The sequence below is a fragment of the Octopus sinensis genome, linkage group LG21 (genome assembly GCF_006345805.1).
Source record: "Octopus sinensis linkage group LG21, ASM634580v1, whole genome shotgun sequence".
Taxonomy (NCBI): domain Eukaryota; kingdom Metazoa; phylum Mollusca; class Cephalopoda; order Octopoda; family Octopodidae; genus Octopus; species Octopus sinensis.
In genome coordinates, this window is record NC_043017.1 from 13149252 (window position 1) to 13168208 (window position 18957).

At 38.1% G+C, this 18957-nt stretch overlaps 1 protein-coding gene across 2 annotated transcripts in view; it reads right to left on the reverse strand.

The window, feature by feature from the left end:
• Positions 1 to 18957, reverse strand: part of LOC115222857 (roquin-2) — a 93266-nt gene that overhangs the window by 52716 nt on the left and 21593 nt on the right. Inside the window, exon 1 of one of the 2 annotated variants that reach the window (XM_029793206.2) lies at positions 2113 to 2262. The exons of the other annotated variant lie outside the window; for it this stretch is intronic. The gene's annotated coding sequence lies outside the window, so the exon portion shown is untranslated. Of the gene's footprint in view, positions 1 to 2112; positions 2263 to 18957 lie in introns of those variants that run through there. 2 annotated transcript variants of the gene reach the window in all.

The window sequence follows — 18957 nt, forward strand, 5'->3', positions numbered from 1 at the left end:
CCCCTTCTTCAGTCGCTAAGGTTTCATCTACTCTACGTTTCGAAGGATAAAATATATATATTACACACACACATATACAAAAAGGAGTAACAGTAACTTCGAAGCTTCAATAATGAGCCAATGTGCAAGGCTACGTGGTCACACAACCTGCTGGAAATAACAGCCAAATCTCCTTCAACTCACACCCTACCGTCACACATAAAAATAACATAGTTCTACATATCCCTTAAAAAGGCGGGAGTACCATAGCTGGAATGATCGTGTAACTGCATGATCATGGTTGACAGGGGCTAAACAACAACACTTCGGCGATTATATTATATTTGAATGTCCCCCATGTCAACAAAAACATAATTAAAAAGAGACAGACTGAACACAGCAGCCGATTGAAGTGTTTAAAAATGTAAACGTTGATTATTATTATACATCGTCGTCAAGAGGGTGTTTTTAAAGTGCTGGATTTAAAACAAGAGTACAACAAACCATCCGATATATATTGACTCATAGTTCCAATCAACTGAACCTCACAGATTCCTGAAATAGTAGTCAAGGCTAATTAATTCGAAGCCTGCAATTTGTTTCCTCCAAGAAGCGGGAATTAATATTAATCGGGTTATAAAGGCAAAAGCCGAAACGAGTATCAAGTAACAAAACAAAGTTATCTTGCAATGAAAAGAACATTTCTTTTTTAAAAATCAGCTTTTAATTCCCACCAATGCGCTCACCAAAAGAAGTAGAATCAAAAACCAAAGGACAACAAAACTATATTCCGCAAAATTAATATTGAAAGTCACATATAGGTATGAAAATACTGCTGGTATCTTTAAAAATAGTATCAAAATTAGTGACGAAATCACACATATATATACATGACTGGTTGTATATATATCTAGGAGTGTGTCTATGTGTATATGTTATTTATATATAAATATATATATATATATGGCTGGATGTATATATCTAGGAGTGTGTCTATGTGTATATGTTATTTATATATAAATATATATATGGCTGGGTGTATATATCTAGGAGTGTGTGTATGTGTATATTTTATTTATATATATATATGGCTGGATGTATATATATCTAGGAGTGTGTTGTGTGTATATTTTATATATATATATATATATATGGCTGGATGTATATATCTAGGAGTGTGTATGTGTATATTATATATATATGGCTGGATGTATATATCTAAGAGTGTGTGTGTATATATTTTATTTATATATATATATTGATATAATTGATAAATTATTGATATAAATAGTTATTAAATGAATATATATATATATATGGCTGGATGTATATATCTAGGAGTGTGTGTATATATATATATATATATTCATTTAATAACTAATTATATCAATAATTTCGACTGCTAGCGTTGAGTAAAAACTGAGTTTACAATATACATTGTGTGTATGTATATATATATATATATATATATATATATATATATATATATATATCAACATTAACTACATAGAAATGTGTCTTCCACTTGAAAATGTGGTCGCAATGCCTCCTAACATAATAAACTTAAATAAACTGCTGCTACAACTGTGTCTCGCAAACGACAACAACAACCATCCAAGCTTATTAAAACAGCAGTCACGCTTCATTTATTACTTAAACAAAAATACCAACTAATTTGTTTATATATATCGATATTATTTGCCGAAACAGCAACGAAAATAAGTAAATAGATAAATAAATAAATATACGAATGTTGTCTTGGAGTCTTTGGGAAACATTTCTTTAAATTAGAGGCGAATCGTTTAATAGTATTTGATAATGAAAACAAGAAGATCACTTATCAAAGTTGATTTGGGAATCGCTTTTTTTTGAAGCACAAGAGCCCCGTTTGATATTTAAGAATGAATAAATGAATAAATAGATAAACGAAAGAAACGGTACCAAGGTCAGGTAGGTAAATAAATAGAGCCCTCGCGAATGCTACAGTGATTATTATTATTATTATTATTAAATAGTAAAAAAGTTTTGTTTTTCTTGTCAAGAGTTGAAGGCAGATAAAAATAAGTGTTTTTCTAGTTTACGGGAAATCAAAACAGATAAAATGAAATGAAAATAAGTCCGGAAATTACTCACCGAGTACATATACATTTTCCCCCTTCTTCTTAATGTATCAGATTTGTAAAATAGAAAGACTGTATATTTGGAAAAAAAAAATAAATAATTTACAATAAAAGTTAACAAAGACAGTATTCAAGTCTCCATTTTGTTTGGAAGAAGAATGTTTCTCCGGTTACCTCCCTTCTTCAGCGGAACTCTTCATCTTTTGAGACGAATCTCTTATTTCAAGACTTGGAGAAATTCCAACTGTGATCGGTTTCTTGCTGGTTAATTCGGTCAATTTTTGATTCCACACGCCTATGATCGGATACGTTCCAACATGACCACTCCGATATTTAATATATTAGCCAATATACCCGTTTTTTTTTTTTTTTTTTTTTTTTTAAGGCAGTGTTACCTGTCACAATTCTTTCTACTATAGTTAGAAGGTCCCCTTGGTAAATTCTTTCTACTATAGTTAGAAGGTCCCCTTGGTAAATTCTTTCTACTATAGTTAGAAGGTCCCCTTGGTAAATTCTTTCTACTATAGTTAGAAGGTCCCCTTGGTAAATTCTTTCTACTATAGTTTGAAGGTCCCCTCGGTAAATTCTTCTACTATAGTTAGAAGGTCCCCTTGGTAAATTCTTTCTACTATAGTTAGAAGGTCCCCTTGGTAAATTCTTTCTACTATAGTTAGAAGTCCCCTTGGTAAATTCTTTCTACTATAGTTAGAAGGTCCCCTCGGTAAATTCTTTCTACTATAGTTAGAAGGTCCCCTTGGTAAATTCTTTCTACTATAGTTAGAAGGTCCCCTTGGTAAATTCTTTCTACTATAGTTAGAAGGTCCCCTTGGTACTTATTTTACTGACCCCCGAAAGGATGAAGAGCAAAAATCGACCGCGGCGTTATTTGAAGTTGAAGTTGAAATAGATAGACGAAAGGTCGATTCTGCCAGCTCGTTGCTTTAATATACGATAATGAGGGATATACGTAGCTGCTATTTCTTGCAAAGTCGAGCCAGGGGTGATGAATAAAAAAGGTCCCTCTTGTTGCTTCCGACGCTGTGGTTTTTCAAGTAGTAATCCATTCATGATTTATGATTTTATATAGTAGTTAGAAATGATCAAAAATAACACTAAAAAATTTTCCACTTTAAAATCACATGATTAATCGAATCCAAGTTTATTTTCGACGAATTCAAAATGAGATTGTTTTCCCTCTCAATTACTACACTGATCTATTTCAAATAATGATTCCATTTTTACTATCACATGGCTATGGGAAGGGAAGGGGGACAGTTGATAGTGTCCAGGCCATTATTTGGTAGTATTCGTTTCAATTCTTTACATCCTGAATACAAATCCCGAAAATCAAATTTGCCTTTCATCTTTCCGGCCTTAAGCAAAGTTGACCTGGGGGGAGGTAGTAACGTCGATTACATTAATTTCATTACTTGCCTATTGCTTTTATTTTTCTAGATCCTGGAGGGATTGAAACTCAAAGCTGAGCTTGGCGTGATTTGAACTCAGAAAATAAAAAGAACTGGAACAAATACTACGATGCGTTTTGTGCGACGTTTTATCGATTCTGCCAATCCAGACCCATTTCTTTTATTTGCTACAAGGACAATAATTGAAATTACAAAAACTAAAAGTAGTGAATTATTCTCACGGTGGCTTCGGCTGATAACCAGATCTGTCCGACATGCAGCAAAAGCTATTCGACAATAACTACACAAGTCAGCGATGCTCGGACACAGTGCATGCAAAAGGATTTTGTCGCTTTACGCGCATCTCTAATAGGCTCAGCGAACAAAACTCACATACCGGCAAAACTGGCGATACCCTAGTACTACTACCAGACTAGGGATCTATGGGAGTTGTTCATAGTCATTGGACTGAAATCTTTTGGAAAAGACTGCTCAAGTGACCTTCATTGACGTCCAAGTTCTTCCCCCGAGAACATTGCTGTTCTTGCCCACCACTAATCTGTTACAGATTACAAGGATTGATATACCATCGACCACATTACCCGAATGATAGAAAATTAAGCACCTGACAACATTACAGATGTCAGGTAGCCAATCATGGTATTCAGTCGACGCAGGACAGCAGCTTAAAAAATTAGGAACTGTGGGAAGATATATCTGGCGAACATCGACCACAACTGCATAGTGTCCAAGAATTTCTGATAATTAGCAGTCATATGGTGAGGCAGTTACAGCATTCCGAGTCCCCACTGCAGATGTTGTTGACAACAGATGCAATCTCTGACCAGTAGAACATGTCCCTTCCACAAAGAGCGAAAGGGCAGACATTACAATTTGGTCAAGTAAAACTGGAACAAAGTACAGCGGTCAAGCAGTTTATACAAAAATAAAAAAAGGCGCAGGAGTGGCTGTGTGGTAAGTAGCTTGCTAACTAACCACATGGTTCCAGGTTCAGTCCCACTGCGTGGCATCTTGGGCAAGTGTCTTCTGCTGTAGCCCCGGGCCGACCAATGCCTTGTGAGTAGATTTGGTAGACGGAAACTGAAAGAAGCCTGTCGTATATATGTGTGTGTGTTTGTCCCCTAGCATTGCTTGACAACCGATGCTGGTGTGTTTACGTCCCCGTCACTTAGCGGTTCGGCAAAACAGACCGATAGAATAAGTACTAGGCTTACAAAGAATAAGTCCCGGGGTCGATTTGCTCCACTAAAGGCGGTGCTCCAGCATGGCCGGAGTCAAATGACTGAAACAAGTAAAAGAGTATATGCCTTTGTCACTTCGACCCAACCTATCAGCGACAGCTTCCTCTCAGCTCACCTATCTATTTAAACGTCTGGTTCCAAGCCAGACTCCGTCAAGCCACCCATGACGATAGCCAGCAAAGCCCCGTTTCGCTTGGTGTCCCCGTCACGTCAGCGTAATCCCTCATTGTGATGTCAACAACATCCAGTTTCGTGGTATTGGGCTCTGTCGTATGGCAACATCTCTGCCTAGGTTGACGTGGCTTTTCCGCAGCCCCTCAATAGATCGCTAGTTTCTGCAGCAGGGCTCAAAAGCCAAAACGTACAGTATAGATGAGAAGGGACACCGCTGAGGTGATTACAGTGAACGGTGATGCGGCTTCTGAAAACGGGGCCAAAACCAGCACCACGAAGACAACCACCAAGTACTGGTGGTCAACCCTATCAGAAACTTCGGATTAATCCAAGTGGATTAGAGTCTCCATCGAAGTTGGTTTTATTACTCTTTTTATTTACGACTAGCAGTATCGCCCGGCGTTGCTCGGGTTTGTAAGGGAAATAACTATATATGCATTTTTAGAGAGTTATAGCCAAAAAATAGCAAAAAAAATGCATTAAAAATGGAAAGAAATTGATGGTAAATTTTTTTTTTTTAAATTGTTGACTCATCGTAGACATTTTTAGAGTTACTTCCCTTAGCGAAAAAAATGCATTAAAATGGAAAAAAATTATGGTAAATTATTTTTAAAATCGTAGACTCATCGTAGACGCGCGCTAATACCCAGAAGGGCTCGATATGAATCACGACTATAAGATACCCGCTTTTGGTTACACTGCACCGCAAAATGTGGGAGTAGTTAGGAATCTAAATCGTAGGAGACAGACACACAACCTTACTTTTATATATAAAGACTAGCAGTATCGCCCGGCGTTGCTCGGGTTTGTAAGGGAAATAACTATATAAGCATTTTTAGAGAATTACTTCCCTTATAGATGCCAATTCGGGCTTTCTTAGCCATTTCTGTTTTGGTGTCTTCAAGCCATGAAGTCGTTGTTCTAAAAGAACGCTGGTCTCCTTGACAACGCTTTACGACGTTGATTTCCTTACACTCCCTTCCCCACAGCTTCACGAGGGAGGGAAGAAGGGGGAGAAGCAAACAGGTGCAGGTGTGACCATGGACGCAAACTCCGCCGCCATCGACACACGAAAAATTATGCATTAAAATGGAATAAAAAATGATGTTAAATTATTTTTAAAATCGTAGACTCATCGTAGACGCGCGCTAATACTCAGACGGGCTCGATATGAATCACGACTATAAGTTACCCGAATTTGGTTGAACAGCACCGCAAAATGTGGGAGTAGTTAGGAATCTAAATCGAAGGGGACAGACACTCACACAACTACAGTTTTATATATATAGATATATCGACTGATCAAACATCCGGAAATCGCAGATCAATACCTTTGTCACGGACATTCGTGCTTGACCGTTCGTAATTCAAGGTAGTTCGAACATAGTATTTTCGATCACCTCACCAATGTGGCTACTGATTTATTTATTTTTAATTCAATAAGCCAGTATTGGTATTTGCACTGCGGCCATGCTGGGGCATCATCATGAAGAAGGATGTTGTCGAACAAAATTGCCCCACCACCACCACCACCCCAAGACTTATTTTGTTAAGTCTGCTACTGATTCCATCGTTCACTTTTTGCTGAAATATTACTTGACGGGAACATAAACTAACACCGGCTACCCACTGAGGGAGAGACTCCCAGTCATATCCCCCCCACCCATACACACAAATGATGAACTTCCACAGTTTCTATCTACAAAAAAAAAAGAAATTGGAAGGTTTCGGTTGGCCAGGGGCTATCGTAAAAGACACTTGGCCAAGGTCAACTACAGTTAATCCTCATCATTTAACGCCCACAACTCATGCTGACATAGGTTGGACGATTTGACAGATCTAAAGGCGGCGAGCTGGCAGAAACGTTAGCACGCCGGGCGAAATGCTTAGCGGTATTTCGTCTGCGTTACGTTGTGAGTTCAAATTCCACCGAGGTCGACTTTGCCTTTCATCCTTTCGGGGTCGATAAATTAAGTACCAGTTACGCACTGGGGTCGATGTAATCGACTTAATACTTATGTCTGTCCTTGTTTGTCCCCTCTGTCTCTAGCCCCTTGTGGGTAATAAAGAAATAGGTATTTCGTCTGTGTTACGTTGTGAGTTCAAATTCCGCCGAGGTCGACTTTGACTTTCATCCTTTCGGGGTCGATAAATTAAGTACCAGTTACGCACTGGGGTCGATGTAATCGACTTAATACTTATGTCTGTCCTTGTTTGTCCCCTCTGTGTCTAGCCCCTTGTGGGTAATAAAGAAATATGTATTTCGTCTGCGTTACGTTGTGAGTTCAAATTCCGCCGAGGTCGACTTTGCCTTTCATCCTTTCGGGGTCGATAAATTAAGTACCAGTTACGCACTGGGGTCGATGTAATCGACTTAATACCTATGTCTGTCCTTGTTTGTCCCCTCTGTGTTTAGCCCCTTGTGGGTAATAAAGAAATAGGTTTGACAGATCTAGATGGAGCTCAAGGTCAGCAGAACTATAATTAGCTAATTTGGTAAATTTTTATTATTAGAGGGTTTTTTTTTGTTTTGTTTTGTATCGTGTTAATTTGCCTTTGTACAATTTAGTTTAATATTTTACATGGATTGTATTTTGAACAAGCGGCCAAGAACATGGAGAATGTACAGTTTCGACAAGATGATCCAATTTATATATATATATATATATATAATTTCTTTCCTCCACCTCACTCTCTATTTTGTATCCTATCTATAACTTAACCATCCTCTCACACCATCTCCGATGAAGGGATATCTTTATATATAAAAGTGAAGTTATGTGTCTGTCTCCTACGATTTAGATTCCTAACTACTCCCACATTTTGCGGTGCAGTGTAACCAAAAGCGGGTATCTTATAGTCGTGATTCATATCGATCCCTTCTGGGTATTAGCATGAGTCTACGATTTAAAAAAAAATTTTCCACCATTTTTCCCCATTTTTAATGCATTTTTTTTGCTATTATATAAGGGAAGTAACTCTCTAAAAATGTATTATTAAATCTCAGAACGTAAAAAGCTACAGTAACACCCCCCTTTGTGGTTAGCCATATTGAGATGGCTTTTATACTTTACATCTCTAAAAATGCTTCTATAGTTATTTCCCTTACAAACCCGAGCAACGCCAGGCGATACTGCTAGTAATTAATAAATATTCTGGAAACAGCTGTAAGACCTATCTATAAATGTTCTATCTACACAGCCTTGGTTTTTTTATCTCATTACGCAAAAAATTCTTATATATATATATATATATGTATGTATATATGCATGTGTGTATATGTACACACCTACACATTCTCCAGGCAATTACGAGTGACAATCCCAGTAAAAAAGGAAAACCTAAAACGTTCAATATTTTGTTCACGTTCTTACCGCCAAAAAAAAAGCAGAAAACACGAACTCTCACCCTGAATGCAGAAACAGTGACTGACGTAAGAATCACTAAGTAAATACACGACAATACACTTGTAATTATATACACTCCTTAGTCTCAGAAACCGAAATTGATTACAGATCAAATAAACTGCATGACGTCATGAAATTACTTCAAGTAAATTCGATTTACAAATGAGCATATCAATTTTAAAAATTTCTTCTTTTTTTTAAATGAGGGGTGGGTAATTTTGATAAGTTAAACGGTAAGTTAAACGAGAGCCTCAGAAATTTTCCAGTGTAATCAACGATAACATGGTTCTGATATCTAATTACAGTGTAAGTGTGGAGGATGCGAAATGATGGTAAATCTGGAGACAGGTCATTCACCATCCTGAAACATTAGAGAGATGTGACGTCCAGGAAGTTTGATTCAAGCCCTCAAATGATAGAATTTCCTGTGTTTCATCGGTTCACTTAACCATATATATATATTACTAGCAGTATCGCCCGGCGTTGCTCGGGTTTGGAAGGGAAATAACTATATAAGCATTTTTAGAGAGTTACTTCCCTTATATAATAGCAAAAAAAATGCATTAAAAATGGGAAAAAATTATGGTAAATTTTTTTTTAAATCGTAGACTCATCGTAGACGACGCGCGCTAATACCCAGGAGGGCTCGATATGAATCACAACAATAAGATACCCACTTTTGGTTAAACTGCACCGCAAAATGTGGGAGTAGTTAGGAATCTAAATCGTAGGAGACAGACACACAACTTCACTTTTATATATAAAGATTTCAAAATTATTTATTTGGCTGACTTGAAATAAACTTCCGAAACAATACTGATCTATTTTGAAATCGTGTGTGTGCGTGTAAGCTTTTGTAAAAATCACTTGATACAGTAACAATAACTAAAAAAGTTGGGGGGTTTTTTCAAGTTTACTTAAAAGAGATGTCTTTTAACAAAATGTCACTAACTTTTGTGGAAGAAGTTTGTGTATAGAGTGTATTTTATGTCTAATGTATTTTGTGTGTATAAGGCTTTCGTTGGCTTTTCGAGCGCGTTCCAGGCTAATGCACATAGATGGAGTCATTTTGCAATGGTGTAACATTTTTATAAAGTACTAGCACTATGACCCGGCGTTGCTAGTGCATGCATATACAGCTGTGTGCGTGCGCACATACACGGGAATACTGTCCAAATCTCCGACCAAATCACATACAGCTAGCTGGCATTCAATTGGTGTATCAAGTTTTGGGCAGGGCATTTTGATTGGGTTTTGGATAGAAAATTCACAAAAAAGTCACTTCTATTGATGTTTTAATGGCTTTGCAGGGTGACTGGGGAAATGTTAAAATGTGCACGACCACCCTTTGACAGTTTTGAATGACCATAGAAAATGCGAGCCCTCTAACTGAAAAGTTGTGGATTTGTATAAAGGACACACAGACATTTTGCCGTTTATATATAGAGATTGTTGTCTTTCCTAGTTGATCATTTTCATCTTATTTTGTGAAAGGAGAATATTCTAGATTTACAATTTTGCACAAATGTCTACATGGACGAATCTTTAATTTACTGCTTATGTAGTTTAAACAATTGGTTAGTTGTGTTCTCATTGCATTGTGGGCATGTGATTCAGTAAATGAGACTTTTAATTTTGCAATTCATGTTTGCATTCACTTTCAATGCCTGCAAATTCTCAAATCTTCTGGTTGTCCATTGCTCAATTATTTCACGTCTCACAACGAGGGCTTCCACAGTTTGTAACTAGTATTATATCTTTCTCTGATGTTAATCTCATCTTTGGTAGAAGTCTCTTGAGACTTGGTGGTTGTCTTCAGCTGATGATACAATTTTTTTTAATATTTCTCGGAAATTTGATGATTGATGTAAAATTGGGAGATATAGTTTGGCTGAATGTAAGGTGTTGTAGTTATTAGGATTATGCATGACTACAAATGGAATATTTATATTTGATTTTAGTTCGAAAATAGGAAGCACTTCAAGAATCTATTTCAATTCTCTTTTAAATAGGTTTGGAAATAGTAATCACTAGCAGTATCGCCCGGCGTTGCTCGGGTTGTAAGGGAAATAACTATATAAGCATTTTTAGAGAGTTATAGCCAAAAAATAGCAAAAAAAATGCATTAAAAATTGAAAAAAAATTAAGGTAAATTTTTTATAAATCGTTGACACATCGCAGATATTTTTAGAGAGTTACTTCCCTTATATAAAAGCGAAAAAAGTGCATTAAAATGGAAAAATATGATGGTAAATTTTTTTTAAATCGTAGACTCATCGTAGACGCGCGCTAATACCCAGAAGGGCTCGATATGAATCACGACTATAAGATACCCGCTTTTGGTTAAACTGCACCCCAAAATGTGGGAGTAATTACGAATGTAAATCGAAGGGGACAGACACACAACTTCACTCTTATATAAAGATGCTTTTTTTTTTCAGTCATAGAGTTAGATTTATGAAGGTCTTCAGTAGAAAATCCTTCGAATTCTGACTCGCTGCTTGATATAATGAAATTCGTATCCATTTTTTGTCAGAATTACAAATTTTGAAAACACAATAGGAACAAATTTCGGAAAAAAATCTCCCATAATTCACGGAATTAAAATTACACTTCGATTTTTGTACAAAACTGTATTTGAAATGTTTACGAAGTATAATACGTGTTTTCACGAATGTACTAAAGAGATTTACTCTGATATTCTCATTTAAATATGAATAGGTAAATTCGGGCGGTTTGGTAACGAAAGGGTTTATATAAGTGTCGTCTGTTTATACATAAACACTGTTTCATAGTTTCAGTTTAGTCTTCCTCAAATCACTGTCGCTAATTTACTCTCTTCCAAGAACATTTTCACTCACTGTTATCTGTTAGCTTCCCATACATTTTACTCATGTATCTATCAGCGTGATAGACAGAAACAAATATTACATTTACTTTCATTTTATTCGTTGCCCACTGTGTGTGTGCGTTTGCGTGTGGTGTAAACCAGACTAAGAAAAGCATTTGACACACACACCAGAATGTGAGTTTTCTGTAAATTTTGCTTAATTGGAGTTTAAATTTTAAAAACTGGAGCTGGCATGACGCGATGCATTGTACTCTTAAAACTGCTAGGTAAATTGTAATTGAAGAAATCCTATATTGTAGATTTGTATAACTCCCAAAGGGAGGCAGATAAAATCTGCCTTTTATAATAAGAGATAAGTAATTCTAGACGGGATTCTGTCTTTATTCTTTCTGGATTATAGTTTAGGATGTCTAGGTCACCTCTGATGACAAGGAACCAATTTGCACAAAGGTTTCAAAACTACAATATCAATACCTGTGTGTGTGTGTGTGTGTACAATATCTCCACGTTGGTCAAGCTCCACTACTTCAATGCAACATCACCACCATCACATAGGAAGGCTTTGTTCAATTTTTAAAATTTTGACAAAGAATGTCTAGTTTATGCTTTGTGTGTGTGTGTGTGTATATATATATATATATATATATATATATATATATATATATATGGCACAATGACCGTTATGTCAAAGGTTATTGATGTCTTGAACTAATGACCCCATGATCAAAGAACGACCTATCTAATTCTTGTCTGTATTGTGAACTTCACCTCACTGTTCCAGTTAATCATCACCATCAACTTCTTTATATTTCACACCTCATATCAACTTTTGGTTTGCACATTCTTACAACAGATTCCCACCACTTTAAGCTGAATCTATAGCAACAATTACTTCCAATCAACAATATCAAGAGAAACCATGTTTTAAGCAATGGTGTTTTTTTTTTGTTTTTTTTTTTTTTCCGTTTTTTAACTAGGTGCCCATGTTGACACAAGCAGACAGACGTCTTGCAACCTGGCCAAATTTGAAACAGTAGACCTATCAGGAAGTGACAAGTACAGAGAGAGAGGGAGATGAGACACACCAGCACTAAGCTGATGCTGACGATGAAAGGATGAAAAAAAAAAAAAAAACCGACGGCCCTGGCAGGATTTGAACTCAGAGCCAGATATAAATTATTGCTATGTATTCAAACCAATATTCCAACAACTCTGCCAAGTGATCCCCGTAGATTACAATACACAGCATATATTAAGATAATACAGGGTATTTCTAATCTCAAGTAAGCTACTATAACAGAGGTGGAGGAAACATTTTATTTACAAAGTGTTGTGAAAGACACTTCTGAATTGAAAAACAGAAGGAATTTTAAATCGTATGTATGAACACGATCACACTAAACAACATTAATGAAAACGTTTTTGTGCATTTATTAACCAGATAATTATATTTCAAAAATTCATACAGAGTACTGAAAGCAACTTTTTGCCAACCATATACCACTTAGTCGAGAGGGAAAGCAACTACCCAAGATCCATTAATAAAGTTTCTGACTGGTGAGAGGAGCAAGGAAGATATATTCAAATTAAACCAAAGACCAAGCCTGGATCTTCGCAACAGAATGAACCCCACCCTAAAAGAACGCAAGAACCAAGTAGTGGTATCGAACAGAGCGACAGAGGGGTTCTCAACTATTTTTTTTATCTATAGACCCCTTTAATTACTATTTTACGCTGGTGGATCCCCCTAGCCATTCGATGTTTAAAAACTAGTTTTATAGATACTTCGTTTGAAATTCCTAGTTTGTTTTCCCTACTAACTTTTTCTAAGTTGAATTATGTAAAATGTTCTGTTTCTTGTAATACATACATCTAAAGCAAAAAATTTTCAGGGACCCTTAAAATACTATTGTGGATCCCCAATTTACTATTTTGTTTCACAGAGCCCGAAAAGTCTTATATGGACCTTCAGGCTGAGAACCAGTGGATTAAGTCAACCATTCTCAAGTAGAACCACAAAAGGATTTTAATTCGGAATGCAAAGTAACCAATACCAGTCCAACACTATGGTGGAAGCACTCCGTCGGTTATGACGATGAGGGTTCTGGTTGATCCGAATCAATGGAACAGCCTGCTCGTGAAATTAACGTGTAAGTGGCTGAGCACTCCACAGACACGTGCACCCTTAATGTAGTTCTCGGGGATATTCAGCGTGACACAGAGAGTGACAAGGCCGGCCCCTTGAAATACAGGTACAACAGAAACAGGAAGTAAGAGTGAGAGAAAGTTGTCGTGAAAGAGTACAGCAGGGATCACTACCATCTACTGCCGGAGCCTCGTGGAGCTTTTAGGTGTTTTCGCTCAATAAACACTCACAACGCCCGGTCTGGGAATCGAAACCGCGATCCTATGACTGCGAGTCCGCTGCCCTAACCACCGGGCCATTGCGCCTCCTGTCCAACGCTATAGCCATTCCACTACTCTAATATTCTAGAGAGTTACTTTATCAACCCTTAGTAATGATCAATGGCAAAACTGGCCTTAGCAGGATTTTGACTCAAAAGACAGTCATGTACAATAAATGGTGGACACTTGTAATAACGACAGATACGGGTTGTGCAATTTCTTGCAGCTCATCATCATCATCGTTTAATGTCCGTTCTCCATGCTAGCATGGGTTGGACGGTTCGACCGGGGATCTGGGAAGCCAGAAGGCTGCACCAGGCTCCGGTCTTATCTGGCAATGTTTCTACAGCTGGATGCCCTTCATAACGCCAACCACTCTGCGAGTGTAGTGGGTGCTTTTTACGTGCCACCTGCACTGGTGCCAGGCGAGGCTGGCATCAGCCACGGTCAGATTGGTGCATTTTACGTGCCACCTGCACGGGAGCCAGTCGAGGCGGCACTGGCTTCGGCCCTCAACCTGTATAAATGATTTGCTTATAATGATCAAACGCTTGTGCCAATCAGCATCATCTCTCCATCAAATTGACATCGGTTGTACAGATGCACAGTATGTTCCATAAATCAGATGACAAAACTGAATAAACACCACAAGGTATTTCATTCAATATTTTCAGTTTTAAATGTTAAACAAAAGGTTTAACAGTTTCAGATTTGAATACAATTGAAATTATACCTACAGACAAAACTCCTCATTGCCTCGTGCAGTCATTTCAGCTGCTTGAAACAGCAGCTAAATCACCATTAAATCACACCCTATTGTCTTAAAACAAGGCATACTGAATAATGTTACTCCTATACTCTTTTACTTGTTTCAGTCATTTGACTGCGGCCATGCTGGAGCACCGCCTTTAGTCGAGCAACTCGACCCCAGGACTTATTCTTTGTAAGCCCAGTACTTATTCTATCGTTCTCTTTTGCCGAACCGCTAAGTGACGGGGACGTAAACACACCAGCATCGGTTGTCAAGCAATGCTAGAGGGACAAACACAGACACACAAACATATATATACATATATCCGACAGGCTTCTTTCAGTTTCCATCTACCAAATCCACTCACAAGGCCTTGGTCGGCCCGAGGCTATAGCAGAAGACACTTGCCCAAGATGCCATGCAGTGGGACTGAACCCGGAACCATGTGGTTGGTTAGCAAGCTACTTACCACACAGCCACTCCTGCGCCTATATAGACTTTTTTTTTACAAAATAGCAAAATATAGGCGCAGGTGTGACTGCTATAAGAAGCTTGCTTCCCAACCACCTGGTTCCGGGTTCAGTCCCACTTCATGGAACCTTGGACAAGTGTCTTCAACTTCGGGCCAACAAATGCCTTGTGAGGATTTGGTAGACAGAAACTGAAAGAAGCCTGTCGTGTGTGTGTGTGTTTGTCTGTCTCCCCTACTACCACCTGTGTCGATTTGTTCGACCAAAATTCAAGGCAGTGCTCCAGTATGGACGCAGTCAAATTACTGAAAAAAGTAAAAGATATTCCTGGATGAAATATCATTGATTATGTGGTTGCCTGCTCAAAGCAGACCAGAGATAAAGAAAAATATTAAACAAATAGGCGCAGGAGTGGCTGTGTGGTAAGTAGCTTGTTTACCAACCACATGGTTCCGGGTTCAGTCCCACTGCGTGGCATCTTGGGCAAGTGTCTTCTGCTATAGCCCCGGGCCGACCAATGCCTTGTGAGTGGATTTGGTAGACGGAAACTGAAAGAAGCCTGTCGTATATATGTATATATATAAGTGTGTGTGTATATGTTTGTGTGTCTGTGTTTGTTCCCCTAGCATTGCTTGACAACCGATGCTGGTGTGTTTACGTCCCCGTCACTTAGCGGTTCGGTAAAAGAGACCGATAGAATAAGTACAGGGCTTACAAAGAATAAGTCCCGGGGTCGATTTGCTAGACTAAAGGTGGTGCTCCAGCATGGCCGTAGTCAAATGACTGAAACAAGTAAAAGAGTAAAGAACTTTTCCATCAGTTAGACAGAATTTAAAGATATTTTTCAGTTACAGAGGCATGGCTGTGTGGTTAAGAAGCTTGCTTTGCAACCACATGGTTATGGGTTCAGTCCTACTGCGCAGCACATTGAGAAAGGTGTCTTCTACAGCCCAGGTCAAAGCAATACTTTGAGTGAATTTGGTCGACAAACTGCGTGGAAGCCTGTCGTATATGTATGGGGCTGTAAGTCAGAGTGCGTCAACCACGCCTCCCACACACGCACAATGCTTGACAACCGGTGTTGGTTTGTTTACATCACTGACTTAATTCTGGAAAAAGATACCAATGGAATAGTACCATCACCCTCATTTAATGTATGTTTTCCACGCTGGCATGGAAGATGATGGGTTGACAAACTGGCAAGGTACACCAGGTTCTATAGTCGGTTTTGGATTAGTTCCTTCGGCTGGCTGGCCCTCCGGAAAGACTTCCGCCCGTCCCCCCATTTTCTTCTAAATTTGTCTTTTTTTTTTTCCAAAAAACCCCCTTTTTGGATACGGAGGTTCGGAAAATTGCCAAAAATCAGCATTGTGAAATTTCCACACCTCCATCCCCCACAATTCTTCAATTTTGACTTTTTTCCCCAACACTAACCCTAACCCAAAAAACCCTAACAGTAACTACAGAAATGTTTTGAAATTTTTGTCCGAATCAGAATGTCCGTATTTTTCCGCATATTTAGAAAAAAAATTCTTAAAAACAATTTTTGGAATTTTTTTTCAGAATCATAATCTCCGGATTTTTCCGCATATTTAGAAGAAAAAAAATTCTTAAAAACAATTTTTGGAATTTTTTTTCAGAATCGTAATCTCCGTATTTTTCCGCATATTTTGAACAAAAAATTCTTAAAAACAATTTTTGGAATTTTTTTTCAGAATCATAATCTCCGTATTTTTCCGCATATTTTGAACAAAAAATTTCTGAAAAAAGTAAAAAATGAAGGAAATAGGGAATGGGGTTTAAAAATGCCGATTTTTTTTTGCAGATTCGTATTCTCCATAGCCGAAAAGGGGAATTTGTGTCGAAAGAAAATTTTTTTAAGTGTGTGGGGGAACAGGCGGAAGTCTTGCCGCCCTTCCTAAAGGCAATCACATTACATTGTGTACTGGGTGCTCTTTACGTGGCACCTTGGTTGTAGGGTCTCGATTCTGTTGTGTGGGCACCGAGGTTGATTTGTTCAAATAAACCATTCAAGACAGCAGTGCCCCACATGCACACACGCATAGAGGAAGTTATAAGTGCACTAAACAGTGGTAAGTTCCTGGAGAGCCAAACCTGTAATCTGGTTTCCTTGGTCATTGTATTTCACTTCATTTTAACATTGTGAAAGCAGCAGCGAAGGCAAGAATCTGATCAGGTCAACTTGACTTAACCTTGACACTTCAGTTGTACTCTGATGACAATAATGCTAATAGGAATTTTAATTTTGAACACACACAGAGGTACGTAAACATACACACAGTGTTTTAAAATTATCAATACATACTTAAAAAGATACTTTTAAATGTGCTGATACTAGTTTCAAAGAAACTGCATATAACTATATTTCTTTATATAAAATATATAATCACATAGACACACACACACACACACACACACACACACTAGATGAGTATACCTATTTCCTTACTACCCACAGGGGGCTAAACACAGAAGGGACAAACAAGGACAGACAAAGGGATTAAGTCGATTACATCGACCCCAGTGCGTAACTGGTACTTAATTTATCGACCCCGAAAGGATGAAAGGCAAAGTTGACCTCGGCGAATTTGAACTCAGAACATAACGGCAGACGAAATACGGCTACGCATTTCGCCCGGCGTGCTAATGAATCTGCCAGCTCGCCGCACCATCGTTGCCGGGTATTTTCACAATAGAAGGCCTTGGCAGACTTTCGGAATAGCACATCCACATAAGGAGGGATTTTTTTCCGTGTCGACGGGGATTTTTAAATTTGTTTTTCACCACTCCTGCAAATGATGGTTGGAAAGGGGAGCTTTTTAGTAATAAAAATTTTGAAAACTTATGAAATGCCCCTTCCCCGCCTTCCGGACCGATTTTGTCCACTTTTTTTTCTTTTCACTAACCACTTAAAAACAAAGGAGACTCCTTTCGGTGAAAGAGAAAAAATAAAAAAGTTTCTAACTTATGATTTTTTTTCCAGCCTCCGCCCTTCCCCACTCAGTACCGATTTTGGGCTTTTTTTTTTTTGCACTACGCATTTAAAACGATGTGAGAAACCTTAAAGTTTACAAAAAGAAATTTAGAAATCGGCGATGACTATATTACAATCCCACATGCTTTAATTTCAAGTAGAAAATGAGACATAATTTAAAAACAATAGTGAAACTTATTTTTAATTAACCCAACCGGACTCCACCATAAACCCAAAAGTCTCGGCATTTTTTTCAAAATATTTTTTAATCAGTTTTAATATACGGATTGTCAGAAGCTGCAATTTGCTTAAGTTTATACTTTCAACATAATTTTCAGACGAAAAGGCGTGTGATTTAAGGGAGATTAAGCTGTTGTTTCTAGCACATCCCACAACCACTTGGTACCGACCTCGTTTCCTTGTCATCGACATGTATTGATGTTTTCCGATATTCTTCTCCCCCGTAAACACGTTTTAGGAAATGATGCGGTGGTCCGAGTGACTGACTGATGGGATTTAAGCAACAAGAAATTATTTAAATCTTTAGGTCCCATTTCTTTATTACCCACAAGGGGCTAAACATAGAAGGGACAAACAAGGACAGACATAGGTATTAAGTCGATTACATCGACCCCAGTGCGTAACTGGTACTTAATTTATCGACCCCGAAAGGATGAAAGGTAAAGTCGACCTCGGCGGAATTTGAACTCACAACATAACGGCAGACGAAATACCGCTAAGCATTTCGCCCGACGTGCCAACATTTCTGCCAGCTCGCCACCTTAAATCTTTAGGTCCACCCCACATTAAGCGAGCGCACGCATGTATACCAAAAAACAGAAAAGTATGCTATTAAAATAAATCCTTTACTCTTTTCTCTTTTACTTGTTTCAGTCATTTGACTGCGGCCATGCTGGAGCACCGCCTTTAGTCGAGCAAATCGACCCCGGGACTTATTCTTTTGTAAGCCCAGTACTTATTCTATCGGTCTCTTTTGCCGAACCGCTAAGTGACGGGGACGTAAACACACCAGCATCGGTTGTCAAGCAATGCTAGGGGGACAAACACAGACACACAAACACACACATGCATATATATACATACATATATATATACATAAATACGACGGGCTTCTT